Raw genomic sequence first — 14886 nt, 5'->3', positions numbered from 1 at the left:
ATGTTTTTCTCTTCCTGTGACGCACATTCTAAAATGATGTTTACTTATATTTAAAATTGCCTGATGCTGACAGGTAGGGTGAAGATGCCGTCCCTGTGGCAGCGGTGTGAACCCACCTGAGTGATGGAGCATGGCCCCATCAGCATCACGCTGATGTTTGTTCATTTCCCCGCTGAAGACCTATATATAGACGCTGAGAGACAGAGCACACACACAGGATAGCTGTCTGGGAAGCCTTCTATCTGTGTCGCTGGTAGATCTTTTATACTTCAATATCCACTGGATACAAGTACAAGCTGACGTTTGTGCTGTTCTGTATGTTTATGGATATTTATTTGGTACAAGAATATAAGATGAAGAACGGAGGAAATGCTTAGATTTGTTCATGACTACCACAATAATGAAGATAACCCCACACTGTGTTGGGCTAATTACATGGCTACTTAGTAAATAAACCATATATTTGACAGACAATATGATTTAAAGGTCAGGTATTAAACTGTATTCAACAGCATATTATAGGTCTCTACAAAACGTGTCTCCAACGTTTTTTGCTCAAAATCATGAATGTTAGCATGCCATAAACCCCTCTTTCAGCCAGATTCTGTGTCTGTAGGCTAGCTTTAAATGCAAATGAGCTGCTGCTGGCCACGCCCCTTTGCGGACGTGTTTCTGGCTCTCTCGTTTCACATGTCCTCTGGTAGAAACTCATTAGTTCAATGGTTCATTTATGATCCTGAATCCGACCCTGAAGTTGAACTTTGCACATGCAGCTCGAGGTTTCCGTCTGTGGGGCTTACCGTGGTTAGTTGTTGCTAATGTCATACAACCCACAAATGACGTCAGAGAATAATTGTACGTCACGTATGAACCCGAAACCCATTTGTTGAGCGTCTTTCACATACTTGGATAAGGAGGGAAAGAGAGAGAGCCTTTTTTGCTGAAACCTTTTGACTCTTTTAACACACAGTGGAGATACATACAGCTCTGGAAAAAAATAAGAGACCAGTTGTTCCTGTTTTATTATGTATAGGTGTGTTTTTGAGTTAAATGATTTTTAAAATTATTATTATTGTACTCTATAAACTACTGTCAACATTTATCTGTGTTGGAATTCAACAGACACTGGAATGGCTGATATACATGTAGAGATTCAGATTTAAGAAACATTTGGAGTGGTCTCTTCATTTTTTCTGGAGCTGTATATGTAAAGACGTTAACAAGTGCATTTTGCATAAAAGGGGACCTTTAATAAAAATAATAAAATGTTTGTAGCTATTACTGTGTAGCAACCGCTGAAACTGCTGGAACACTGCCAGAGCCCATACATGTACCTTGTTCGCATTTGTCTCCTTCTGCTGTTCCCTTCAGTTACTTCCTGTCTGTCTTCTTCTGCTGATTTCTCTACGTCCATATCTCTTTGTTTGAAACCTCTGTGTTTTTTGTTTTTGTTTCCTTTAAGACTTTAAAGTCCACAAACACAAAACTATTGAAGTATTCCATGGTATTTTCTTTTCAAATTGCCTTAGCAGCGGTATTTATGAGATCAGAGCTTGGTCACTGCCTGGCGAAATGACGGCCCGCCCACTTTCTGATGAAAACAAAGAATCAGCGCCAAGCAGAAACGATTATAATTCCTAAAAGCTGTTGTGTTGTGGTTCGCATGTCAAACAAAACAAACAGAGATCCAAAGTTACAACTTTCTTTGTGTAGCATCAGGATATCTACAGAGAGCTGGACAAGTGTCATACGTGCACATCTGTGACAAACACTTCATCAATAAGGCTAACGTCAATTGTCAAAGTAAACATTTATAATGTTAAAGGTGAAAGTAGTAAAAAGATATAATGCATTCAAATATATATCATTAACAAGCCATGGATATACCAGTTGAAGTGTTAGCCTGCTGCTGCAAACAACAGATTGTCTTTTTATAAGTGGAATTTGCATATTTGCAGATTATTTTTGTGTTGAACAATCATTTTTGTGGGTTGACAAATCTTTTATGCATTTGTGGAAGGTTTCTTGTATTTACAGATTAAACATATACACACACAGATGATTTATCTGTTCAGACATTATAATATTGAGAAAATCTCCCTCTATAAAAAGCATACGTCTCTTTAAAAGACACTGCTTCACATTCAGAGTGTATCATTGCGTGTTTACTGCATGATTACCTTGTCTGTTTACCCAGACAGTTCAAGGATTCAAAGCCACCTTATCACCATTCAATCTACTCTGTAGCCTTAACCAATGGGACATCTCTTTCTTCTTAAACATTGATTGATAAGTCATTTGATATACTGTAAAATAAATGTTGTATATTGTTTAAAATGGTTACATTTTCAAGCAAAATTGCCACAAGTGGTTGTGGGTTATTTGTTTGAGAGAGAGTAAGAGAGACACAAAAAGGAAGGGGAACACGTTTTGATAGATTTCATTTAATTTTAATAGTTTTTTGTCATTAGATATGGTCACAGTGCTCCTCATAGTCTGGTTTCAGTCATGGAAAAATAAAGTTTGTTGACAATTTATTTTGTTCTAGTTTTCGTTAATATAATAAACTCCCAAAAATATCAACTACCTGACACTTTCTAATGATGTTTTATCTTTTGGAACATTTTGTAGCTAATTAATTAGTTAGATTAATCTATGACAGTATTGTTACAACTCAAATTACACCCACATACTATCAAACCATGCAGTTTGTCTGCGTTATATAAAACCAATTAATGTTTGTGGTGTAAATAGGTTTTCAGAGCTGCTCATTTGTTGAGCTTTGACTCGCTGTTGAATTACTGAGAGCGTACACATCAGCTGACATTTTAACTGCTGTTGTCTCATACTGATTACCAGAGTTCAACGGCTATCTGTGATTACTCTTAAACAGACACTTCAGCTTATCTACTGCTTACTAATCACACTTCAATTACATCTCAATTCTTACTGATGCTTTACTTGACATGTTTCCTTCTCATATTGTGCTCATCAAGGCCCTGTGTAGTGTCTTTTTTCTGGGCAGAGCTTTTTATTCACATTTGTGGTTTCATCAAAGACTCTCCCAGGACTTTTTCAATGTTTCAATGACAGCTATATCTTCACAACGTATCCCAGCTTTTGTATGACAAACTGGCTTCACCCCTGTTGTAATGTGAGGTGATAAAACATCACAATTGGAGAGAGGGATTTCTTGGAGAAAAAATAAGCATTTTATTTTTAGCCTTAAAAAAAAGAACCTTATTTCTCAGAAAGATTAATCTGCCTTTTCACAACAGGCCTGGAGCTGCTCTGTCACCAACAAAAGGAAAAATCACCCTACCCTCTCTTTCCAGTCACATTTAGAGCAGACAGCCTGCCTTCCTAATTCAATCTGGCCAGGACAGAGTGAACAGTTAAACTGAGAAATCTACACTGTTTGCTACATCTAACAAATTCCTCAAGGCCTAAGTCAATAAATTATGTTACTAACAGAAATATTATACTATCAAAAAACAAACAATATCTGCACAAAAATGATCATTTTAAGTTAATTAGACAACATTACATCAAACATTATCCAACCAATGACATCCAAGACTCAACCCACTCATACAACTCTTATAAGGAGTACTTTGGAAGCGTGCTTATTATTAACAAGGACAATTAATTTAAATGCAAAGAATAATCATTTGCTTATGTAAATTGATACTACAAACCTTAAATGAAATAAAGAAAATAAGCTTACCTTTCTTGACAACAAAGGGCTTAGCCAAATGTAAGTGAGTCTGTGTTTCCCCACAGCCCCCTTGCTTTTTAATATCTAGTTGGGCTATTTGTTGTGACATTGTCTTTTTATCATGAACAACAATCGGAACACACTTGCTCTCAAACTTATGGAGATAAAAGTATGACGCTCACCCTCAGCCAATAATCAGGTTCCACCACCAATCTGCTCAAACAAATGTCCTTTTAGTTTTATGATGAGGAAAACAACACCCAAAAAAAAGCTTTCCAACTGTTTTTTTACCGTTACTTCCCCAAGATAAGCTTTTCTTTTTTTTAGTTGCTCTGAGCTGACACCCAAAAAAGCAGAAGTGCTCATAAAAAAGAATCTGGGTGCAGCCCTTTTGTCTCAAGGCTGTTGGATGGCATGTTCATTGGAAGCAATTAAAAAAAAAGATTGACACTGAAACACACAACGAACCAACTGATATTCCATCTATATATTAATGAAGACTTAGTCTTGCAAAGATTATTTCGACATACAGTAATACTTTTTTTGCATTAAATATATTTTACAAATACTGACAACACATTTTTTAAAGGAGTGAAAAACTGTTTTCAAACCCTTTTGAGGTGTTCAAAACTACAATTGTCTACAATGGGTACAAAGAACACACACATTCTTCACAAAATGAAGCTTTTTAGGTGAAACTGGACTTATTTAAGTGCTGATCTTCATGTTTTCTTTGTTTTCACAGATGGCCTTGGATTCTGTTTCTGTTGTAAAGCTGTGTCCATGCAATCACATCTCCCCTGTTAACAGGTAAGGGAAAAGTTGTAACAGCTGTTGTTGGCAAAACGTTTTAGAAAAAAAGTTACATGAATTTCAATACTAACCTGCTCATCATTATGAGAGCACAAATCAAAAGTGCTTAAGTAGAAGTCGGAATATTCTAGGTTGATCATTACTTTCCTGGATGAGATTTGGGTTTGCATGTTGCAGAACTTCAAAGTGCTTTTAATTCTGTTAACACTTCAATACTTCCACGTTTTTTCGCTTAGGACTTATGAGATAAACCCTGGAGTGCTGGATTTGAGGGCTTATGTTTTAAGGAGGATGAGTTGTACCAAAACTCTGGACTCAAGGCTTTCCAGGTGATGTGTTGGGTCTGTGAAGAGCTTCATGACTCAGTGAGAGCAGAGCGCTTCAGACGTGTGCAGGCAATAGCCGTCTAATCCACGCCAGTGATGGGCAGTGTGTATGAGGCTTAAGCCGGACCTGATGAAGGAGAGGCTCTTACAGACCGACGACCATGATCTAAGTCGGCAGCCGGCGAGGCGGCGGATTGAGGTCACGTCAGCCTAACCACAGCAAACAAAACTTAATGCAATCGGCTGCGCTTGTTTTACGGTTTTCTGGTGACTGGACATTTTCCGAGTTTGGGTGAGGAAGCTTAAAGAAAAATCTCACTTCTTCTTCTCCTCCCACTTGACAGTTCCAGCATGTGTTGCTATAAAAACATGTAAAATAATACATAACTCACAATTTGAATTCCCCAAAATCTTTAATGAGATTTCAGAAAAATCAGAAAATGACTGATATGGGGGGAAATGATCACGAGAGTAAAAGCGATATTCCCTCAGAAAGAACTTTACCTAAATCAATGCATTTTACAAAAATACAGCAATTAGCAAAAACATGAAAAGCTTCCTTTTGTAGAGAGTAACAACCCTTTTGTAACACATGGGAAGCGCCTACTTATTCAATATTACTCACAATAAGATAGCTTAAACAACATTAACCTATCAAAAAAGTAATTTCAAGTGCATTTAATAAGATATATTAATTTAAATATTACACAATAATATGTTTAAATGAGGCTTGAATTGACACAACTAGCACTTGGCTCGGCCATGGTTTGTTTATGCTATCAATCGGGTACCACCGTAGCTTAAACGCGCAGCCGCTAACACACACGGAACTAAACTTGACAAAACTTAACTCCAGCTAAGTCAAAATGACACAGAAACATTTTAAAAAAAACGTTTGACATGCTAAGGAATAATAACAACCGGATGAAAAATTGTGATTCATCGACAACAACTTGGCTTTTAAAACAATAAATAATGCTAATACGCAGCTATGTGAGACAAAAGCAGTCAATCTCAGTGTCATGGAACAAGACAATGTAGTAGTTCACAGTTCAACACTTCATCCTTTTTAAATAGTAATGCGAACAGTCTTCTTAGCATTTTAAACATTTAGCATGTCAAACATTTGAACTGCATTACCCTATTTTATTATTCAGATTGTATTAACTATTAAATTCCTCTTCCTTGAACTTAACAGCAGGCTATTATTGTGTCATATTTTAACAGTCACAGATATAGTTATCTATGAATAAAGGACCATCTAATCTTATCTTGTACCATGAGGAAAGGGACGCAGAGCAGAGGAACAGGACATTTATATTTGTGACAGGGATATTTGGATGATAGCCAGAACTCCATCAGGACTCATTGAGCTGCTTTGTGTTGTTTATCCTCTCGGAAGAGCTGCGGTGCAGGTTCCCTCTTCATCTGACAGCTTTCAGAGACAAGTGGAGGAGGATCCGCTGAGCTGTCAGTGTGTCAGCCAAGCCCCCAGAATACATCCTGTGGCGCTCCACAAGTTATCAATACATTATTTATACACTCTATCACAAAGCTCTTCTTGGCCAAGTGTCATGGGGTGTTGATTGTATTCATAGAGGGATCAATGGGTCGTGCCGTCCCAGCACCCCCCACCATCTACAGCTAAAGTAGAGATTGGAAATCTAACTTAGATGGAAAACGGCAACCTTTCTCAATCACTGAAAGTGTAATTTAGAATGTATTTGTTGCTTTATTTTAAATGAATAGTTTCTTATTTCATTCAGAAGCACTTTTTTTCATTTACACACGTTACAACACTCACTAACAAACAGAAAATGCATCCATACAGGCAAAACTGAATCCTTCCACATCTCCTATACACAGTGAAAGAAATAAGTATTTGATCTCCTGCCAATTTAGTTAGTTTACCCACTTACAAAGAAATGAACAGTCTGTCATTTTTATGGTAGGTTTATTTTAACAGTGAGAGACAGAATATCAAAAACACACACACACACACACACACACACACACACACACACACACACACACACAAATTGATTTGCATTTGATTGTGGGAAAGTATTTGATCCCCTTGCTACCAACAAGAATTCTGGCTCCCACGGACCGGTTAAATAATTCCTCTCGCTTTAAGAAAGTACACCTGATATCAACTCTTTACCTGGATAAAAGACACCTGTCCACAGTTAATAAATTCGATTACAACTTCTCCACCAAGGGCAAGACCAGAGACAGGTCTTATGATCATGGTGGAAATAATGTCTAAGGACATCAGGGACCAGACTGTAGACCGGCACAAGGCTGGAATAGAAGACAAGACCACCAGCACGCAGCTTGGTGAGAAAGAGACAACTGGTTTGATAATTAGAAAATGGAAGAAGCACAAAATGACCATCAATCGCCCTCTATCTGGGGCTCCACCATCTAAGATCTAGCCTCTTGGGGCATCAATGATCATGAGAAAGGTGAGGGGTCAGCCAAGAACTACACAGGAGGGACTCGTTAATGATCTGAAGGCAGCTGGGACCACAGTCACCAAGAAAACTATTGGTAACACACTGTGCCGCAATGGATTAAAATCCTGCGGCGCCCCTGCTCAAGAAGGCACATGTACAGGCCGTCTGAAGTCTGCCAGTGATCCTCTGAATGATCCAGAGAAGGCTCATGAGAAGGTGATGTGGTCAGATGAGACCAGAATCAAGATATTTGGCATCAACTCCACGTCGTGTTTGGAGGAAGAGAAATGCTGCCTATGACCCCAAGAACACCATCTCCAGCGCCAAGCATGGAGGTGGAAACATGATGCTTTGGGGGGGGTGGGTGTTTCTCTGCTAAGGGGACAGGGCGATTCACTGCATCGAGGGGAGGATGGAGGGGGCCATGTATCGTACAATATTGGCTGATAACCTCCTTTCCCCTAAGTCATGTTTTGCAAGGGGATCAAATACTTATTTCCCCCAATTAAATGCATATTAACTTATATCTTTTTTAAATAACATTTCTGGATTATTGTATTCTGTCTCTCACTGTTAAAGTAAACCCATCAAAATGTCAAACTGTTCATGTCTTTCTAAGTGGGTAAACTAAATTGGCAGGGGATCAAATACTTATTTCCTCCACTGTATTTCCAACTAACATGCACCCCCCCCCCCCCCCCCCCCCCTTGTTACAAGCCTATGTTAGCAACACTCTGCTATTGTACTGAAGAACTGTATTATAAGTGCAGCTGATCTTAGCCAAATGTTGAGTAAGTGAGCAGTAAATCCGAACCCCCCTCAATCTCTTTCATGCTATTAACAGGCCAGGCTGGTTTTTTAATGGTACATCAAATATTCTTGGAAAAACACTTGATGTGCAGTTGATGACCAATCTCGATCCTTGAAATTGAAATGTTGTTGTTTTTGAGAACACCTTCTGACAGCACCATTCTCTAACAATACACATTAAAAGTAAATGTAGATGTTCTGGTCTCTGTAAACACAACAGAGGATTCTGAGAGCAGCATAAAGCATTTTGTTATCTTAAAAGCTGCAGATTATTACTTTTAGAGGACTACATAAAAAAGTAGGATTCCAGCCTAAGTCAATATTACATTGCTTCTCACTCAGCCGACGCTTTTATCCAAAGAGACAAACTTAGAACAACAAGAAAACCATCAATAACAATAACATCATTTTAAATAAGCCTACTTTTGTAAGTGCCGGTGCATTGGGCTCATTGACCTAAATCTATGAAGTCCTACAATTTAAGTTAGGTTTATTGGCCAAAGTGCAGTGGAAACAGAAGGGTTTTTCATTCTCAAGGGAAGATGTGAAGACTTTCTACTGTTCTAACATCAATGGAAAGCTTGTTTTGTCACTTTAAAACATAAAGTATTCCATGTGTATTTTATAGTTTGGAAAGAAAGCTCCTAACTTGTTTCATTGCTCTTATTGAGCCTAGCGTTTGTGTCTTTGCTATCAGGTGTTTAGACTCGGAGCCAGCTAGCATCACCGTGAATAGTCTCTCCGGCACTGTGGCAGTGGGGGGAGTCACTGACAGAGTGTCTAATTTAAAGCACATTTCCTGTATAGCTACTTCCCCTCCCCTTAAGGTGGGTAAACCCAGCACCCAGGAAGTGAGCCAGGCAATGAAACAAATGTTCACAGTGGCCAAACGGTGGTACTACACTTTTCGCTAAAATTGGGAAAGAGACATCTGTGAATCAGTGTTCTTTGAGCTGAAATATTTCAAATGTGCTAAAAGCCGAATCACAACTTATTATTCCTCTCCATTTATTTGAGTACATTCTAGACGTGATATCATTTTTTTGGACTTTTAAATTAGCACTACAGGTGCTGTACTAGTGTTCTTGGGAATTTGGAGATTCTAAAGCACTAAGAAGTCAACATTTTACAATTAGTGAAAATAATTGTTTGGAGGAGTGATGCTGATACTTTGTTTCCGGTGGCAACCTCTACAGAATGTCCGATCAGAACACAAAGGGGGAAAACGGCATTCAGAGAAATGTTATTGAGTCGTCATTTATTGAGTCTTCACACCCACAACACAGAGTACTGAAGTGATTGTACTTGCTGATACAGATATAGATAGGTGTGTAAGGTCTGTAAGGTGTGATTCTGTAACACAGAAAAGAAAGGAAAGACAGGTGTATAATGTCCTGCAATAACTTTGTAGCCTACAACAGTCTAGGTAGTATTAGCTTAGCAGGGCTACATGTGGCTTTAGAAGTAGTTTAACTGAAGCTAAACATTAGGCTTACACATAGCCCGCACACATGCAGCATACATTATTGTACAAATAGCATTAGCTAGCTCAAGATGAGGCTAAACTGTGCTACATCAGTATAAGCGTGCTAATCGCGATTAGCTGTATCCGTTTCTCTGTATGTATTCATGAAGAAAACAGATACCTTGCTACTGTATCTTTAAGATGAACCAATTTCTGTTGCAGCCGACCCACAATCCCACAGCACAGCATGCACGTCAGGAGGCTGCATGAAGCCAAACACTCTCATTGTTACATTGCACTGTACTGCTGGTTTACTGCCTTACATTGCAAAATGACCACCATATATCAAGTAGAAGGAGAGAGGGTGGTAATAAGATTATTGATCAATACTAATGATTCAATTACTCTAGCAAGTTGTACATTTGATGGTTTTCAACGCGTGCTGTGTAGAATAATGACAGGGCCAAAAGGATACTCATGCTGATTTACCGGCGTATTAAACATTCTGTATTTCAATACATGCCTCTATGGAGAAAACATTATAAAATGTTCACCTTAACGACAGTTTTATATTATACAATAGGTGGGCAGAAGACAGAATTGGTGGGATCTCTGCCACAAGATAATACTCTTCCTGGTTATTGTGCGCGGGCAGTAAACATTTTAAGATTTGAAGCAGGGCTTTGAAGCAGTAAACCCACAGGGAAACTACAGTATAAAAGTGTGCTACATTGAATGTGAGTTTTGTTAAGTACGTTAGTCCAAAATGGTAAGCCTCACTGCGAGACCTATAATCGCATACAAACCCCAACAGTCTGTATTACCTACTTTAGACGTTATTGTAGAGGTTAATTGACAAGTGACAGTGGATACAAATGCTTATTTATAATGTACCACATTTCAGTGGTTCAATGGTCTTATTTTATTATTTTACAGAGCACTGGCCTGCTCTTCTCACTCTTGATTCATACACTAAATTCTTGAATATATTAGATTTTGAATGGTAATAACTGATAGTTTAAACCGAGTGCCTATTTTGTAAAACATTATGTCATAAGTAATGAAATACAACAGGAGAACATGCATGGTGTGGTCGTATAACACCTGTGATAATAAGTGAAACTTTTACTGAAAACATCCCTTAGTTTACGTCGTGGTTAGGATTTTGTACCTTGCTAACTACTGAGGCAGTTTGCTAATGCTTGTACAGAAGTTACAGCACGTTTAGCACCCTATGGAGACATCATAAATGCTATACACTTCTACAGTTTTTAAAACCATCATGGTATACTGAAGCGCAATACTAGGTGATAAACAGCGTGATTTTGTATTTATTTTTTTACCTGAGTATTCCTTCTTCAATATGTTCAAGCCCATTTCTGTGTGCTCTAACCAATTGCAAGTGATTGAGAGCAGCAACTTAATTTTCAGTGCTCTGTAGAATTGGTGGTTTCTTGCAGCAGTTAACTGTAAATACATATTTTAAAAAACATTAAGATAAGATAGACCTCAATGTCCTGAAACAGATGCTGCTTTTGACTCCTATGCGTCTGCTATACAATTTGGTCCACAACCTTTGCTGTATTTGTGGCTATTTTGGCACCATGTTTCAGGCTCTGGTACAGAAGGATTATGTCGCCTTTCGTTATCCCACCTACAAGGCTCTGTTTCTTTTCGACTGGAGACGCAGCTGTTTAATCAGCACAACGGCAGAATTATTAATAAGGAAGTGTCGGTGGGAGACCAGAGGTCTGTAACCAGGCAGCTCTCTTAAGAAAAAGAAAGGCTTTGTGCATCTTTCAGATTTCTTTTGTGTTTCTTGTTGCTGTTGCTGTGCAGATAATGTGCTCCCATTCTGGCTTTACACTGATGATTAGCACTGGCAGTACTACAATGTTCAAAGACTGTGAACAGTGGGGAGACCGTTCAAGGGCGGCTAATGCATTTGTTTGCCGTTCATATTCCTGAGAGGAAAGTAATGTGTTTAGCATAACAGGGAACAAGGAGTCTTGTGATGAGCGTCCGGTCTGATGGTGCTGCAGAGAGATGTGAAGGCCTTCCATACTGCCGTGGAGGTGTCTTCTCCTCAAACTGTGTGCTGATATAACCAGTTTTTCCCATGCTGCATACTGTACCTGCCTCCAGTCGCAGCTCGCACATAAAAGATGCTGTGAACAGTCTGTAAGTCAGCACCTTTGATTTCACTCTTTGATGTAAGGCACCAATGAGGGCTTAAAAAAACATAATTCTTCTGATGTCCGAAGGATTCTGATTACTAAGGCATTATTTTTCACACAAGAACTCTTTAATAATTTACAGGATATTTGCATGCACTCACCGATAGGCCTGTGCCTTTGCTGCACTTCTGGCTTAGTTTGGACAAAAATGCTACACTACACACGTAGCCTATCTTCAAGCATTTTTTTTTTTTTAAAGCAGCAAAAGAATAAGAGGGAGTTGGGGGTGAATATCTGAATAAAGTGTGTTAGCTTAATAGGCATGGGAAGGATGAGGGCAACAATGGTGGTGCATCAATTTGAATGATTCTTTTCATCCTCTATTAGCCTGACACTTCTTGGTGTTTGAAAGCAATTAACAATCCTTCCCACATTTCCTTTACTTCAAATCCTACATGTCAAGTCATTTGGTATCTTTTGAGTCTTTGTGTTGTAGTAGGCAGGTTTTCCTAATGTTCAGTTTGAGTCAGACTGACTTGAACGACTCAGCACAGTTTTGATGTTTAGAAAGAACTCTGAGGTAGAGAAATTGTCAAGGTTGAGCAGCCTTGAACCATCCCTGATGTCTCTGCTGGTGAGGCTCCAGCAGTGCTTTGCTAATCAACAACATTTAAGAATGCAGAGTTAAAAATTACAACTAAGATGGCAACAGGACCAAAGAATCCACTTTAAATGCAATAAAATTGGAGCTGGCAGCATTCTGGCCTCTCAAATTAGCTAGCGCTAATGGTGCTAATGACCTAGTGATATGATAAATACTTGCATGGCTGGATATCAAACGACTATGTTTGGTGAGTTAACTGCTAACAAGCTTGCCAAGCATTAAAATGCTCATATTAGTCAATCACAATACATATGCTCCAAGCTGACTGTCATTAACTGTAAGCCTAAGCAAGGTAGGCCATATGGTCACTAAAAAGAGCATATTTAATATATGTATTTATACAAGGTTACACAAGACCATTATGTATTAAAGTAAAGCTTGACACAGTAGATTCCCATAGATTTAATTCTTCATGAGTGAATCATTTCCTGAAAAAACCTTCTGTTTTAAATGTGGCCGAGCAAATATGCCCACTACTCTTCACTAAAAATGTAGCTCACTCGTAACTCATTCATCTGTCTTCTACTCATTTCAATTATTAAGAAGTTTTTGATTATTTTAAAAAGCGAACATATTCAACTTTATTTATAAAGCCCTTTAAAAACAGCCGCAGCTGAAACAAAGTGCTGCACATGGATAAAAACACGTAGCACAAAACACAAAAACAGTATAAAAAAAAATCAATAAAAAATCAATACAACAAGACCAATGAAACAAATACAGAAACATAGTCTCATGCTGGGTTAAAATCCAAGGAATAGAAATGGGTTTTAAGACAAGTTTTAAAAATGGGCAGTGAAGGGGCTTGTCTAATGTGCAATGGGAGGTCATTCCACAGATTAGGACCCGCAGCGGAAAAGGCTCTATCCCCTCTGAGCTTCCGTTTAGGCCTTGGTACCTCCAGGAGCAGCTGATCAGCTGACCTGAGGCACCGGGCAGGAGTGTAAGGATGGAGCAGCTCAGAGATGTAAGACGGGGCGAGACCATTTAAAGATTTAAAAACAAATAAAATAATCTTAAAATGGACTCTAAAATGCACAGGCAGCCAGTGGAGGGAGGCTAAAATGGGAGTAATGTGCTCCCTTTTACGTGATCCAGTTAGGAGGCGAGCGGCAGCATTTTGGACTAACTGGAGACGTATGAGGGAGGACTGGCTGACTCCAAGATAAAGTGCATTACAGTAATCCAGCCGAGATGTAATAAAGGCGTGGATTACTGTTTCAACGTGCTTATGTGCAAGGAAGGGCTTCACCTTTGCCAGCTCCCTAAGAAAAAAAAAGCTGGACTTCACTATTGCACCAATTTGCCGGTCTAGTTTAAAATCACTGTCCATCTTAAAACCCAAGTTTGTGACTGTTGGCTTCCTGTAGTGCTCCAAGGGGCCCAAGTCAACAGGAGGGGGTTCACAAGAGCCACTGGGACTGAACACCATCACTTCTGTTTTGTTTTCATTAAATTTTAAGAAGTTCATGGACATCCAGGCTTTACTGTCTTCAAGACATAACAAAAGTGGTTTCAGAGAGAAAGCATTCTTCTTCTTCAGTGGCACATAGATCTGGCTGTCATCAGCGTAACAATGAAAAGAGATACCATGCTGTCTCAGGATTGAACCCAGGGGCAGCAGGTACAATGAGAAAAGCAGTGGCCCTAAAACTGAACCCTGTGGAACCCCATATGACAGCGGAGCAGTGCGGGACTCAGAACCACCAAGGCTTACGCACATGGTTCTGTCTGCCTGATAGGACTTGAACCAGTCCAGGGCGGTACCAGAAATGCCCACTAGGTGCTGCAACCGAGGCACTAAGATGTTGTAGTCCATGGTATCAAAAGTCCAGGAGGACAAGAATCGCATAGTCTCCAGAGTCATTTGCCAGGAGGATGTCATTTAAAACTCTTAATAAGGCTGACTCTGTGCTATGTAGTGTTTTAAAACTGGACTGGAAGACCTCCAGGAAATCATGCTCATCCAGAAATGATTTTAATTGAGTATAAACAACTTTTTCCAGGATTTTTGAAAGAAAAGGCAGCTTGGAGATGGGTCTAAAATTGGCTAGCACACCAGGGTCAAGACCAGGTTTCTTAAGCAGGGGTTGCACCACAGCATGTTTAAAACTTTGGGGGACAACACCTTTGGGCTGCACAGTTTTTAAATGGAGCCACAGAGTCCAGTATGGTTCGGCAGGAGGAGTGAAACCAAGAACTGAGCTCCTCCGTGTTTGCAGATGTTAAACCCGAAGGGATACACAGCTGGTTAAAAGCAGACGAGAACTGACCTGCAGTGACAGGGTTAAAAATCCAACAAGTCCGAGCAGGAGCGCCAGATTTAACTGCAGCGCGGGAAAAGGCAGCTTCAAACATCAAAGGCAAATGATCAGAAAACACATTGTCACAGATTTCCAGGTTGGACCTCCGCCTGTCATGTCATGAGGGTCAGATTCAGAGGGGATCATTTTT

At 39.3% G+C, this 14886-nt stretch overlaps 1 protein-coding gene across 1 annotated transcript in view; it reads left to right on the top strand.

The window, feature by feature from the left end:
* The window catches only part of lrfn2b (leucine rich repeat and fibronectin type III domain containing 2b), a 152692-nt gene that overhangs the window by 46051 nt on the left and 91755 nt on the right, over positions 1-14886 (top strand). The window contains exon 2 of the mRNA XM_063901532.1: positions 4464-4528. The gene's annotated coding sequence lies outside the window, so the exon portion shown is untranslated. The remainder of the gene's footprint in view (positions 1-4463; positions 4529-14886) is intronic.

Source organism: Eleginops maclovinus, chromosome 15 (assembly GCF_036324505.1).
Source record: "Eleginops maclovinus isolate JMC-PN-2008 ecotype Puerto Natales chromosome 15, JC_Emac_rtc_rv5, whole genome shotgun sequence".
NCBI lineage: Eukaryota > Metazoa > Chordata > Actinopteri > Perciformes > Eleginopidae > Eleginops > Eleginops maclovinus.
Note: the sequence above shows the minus strand (reverse complement) of the source record. Positions and strands in the feature narration are given on the sequence as shown.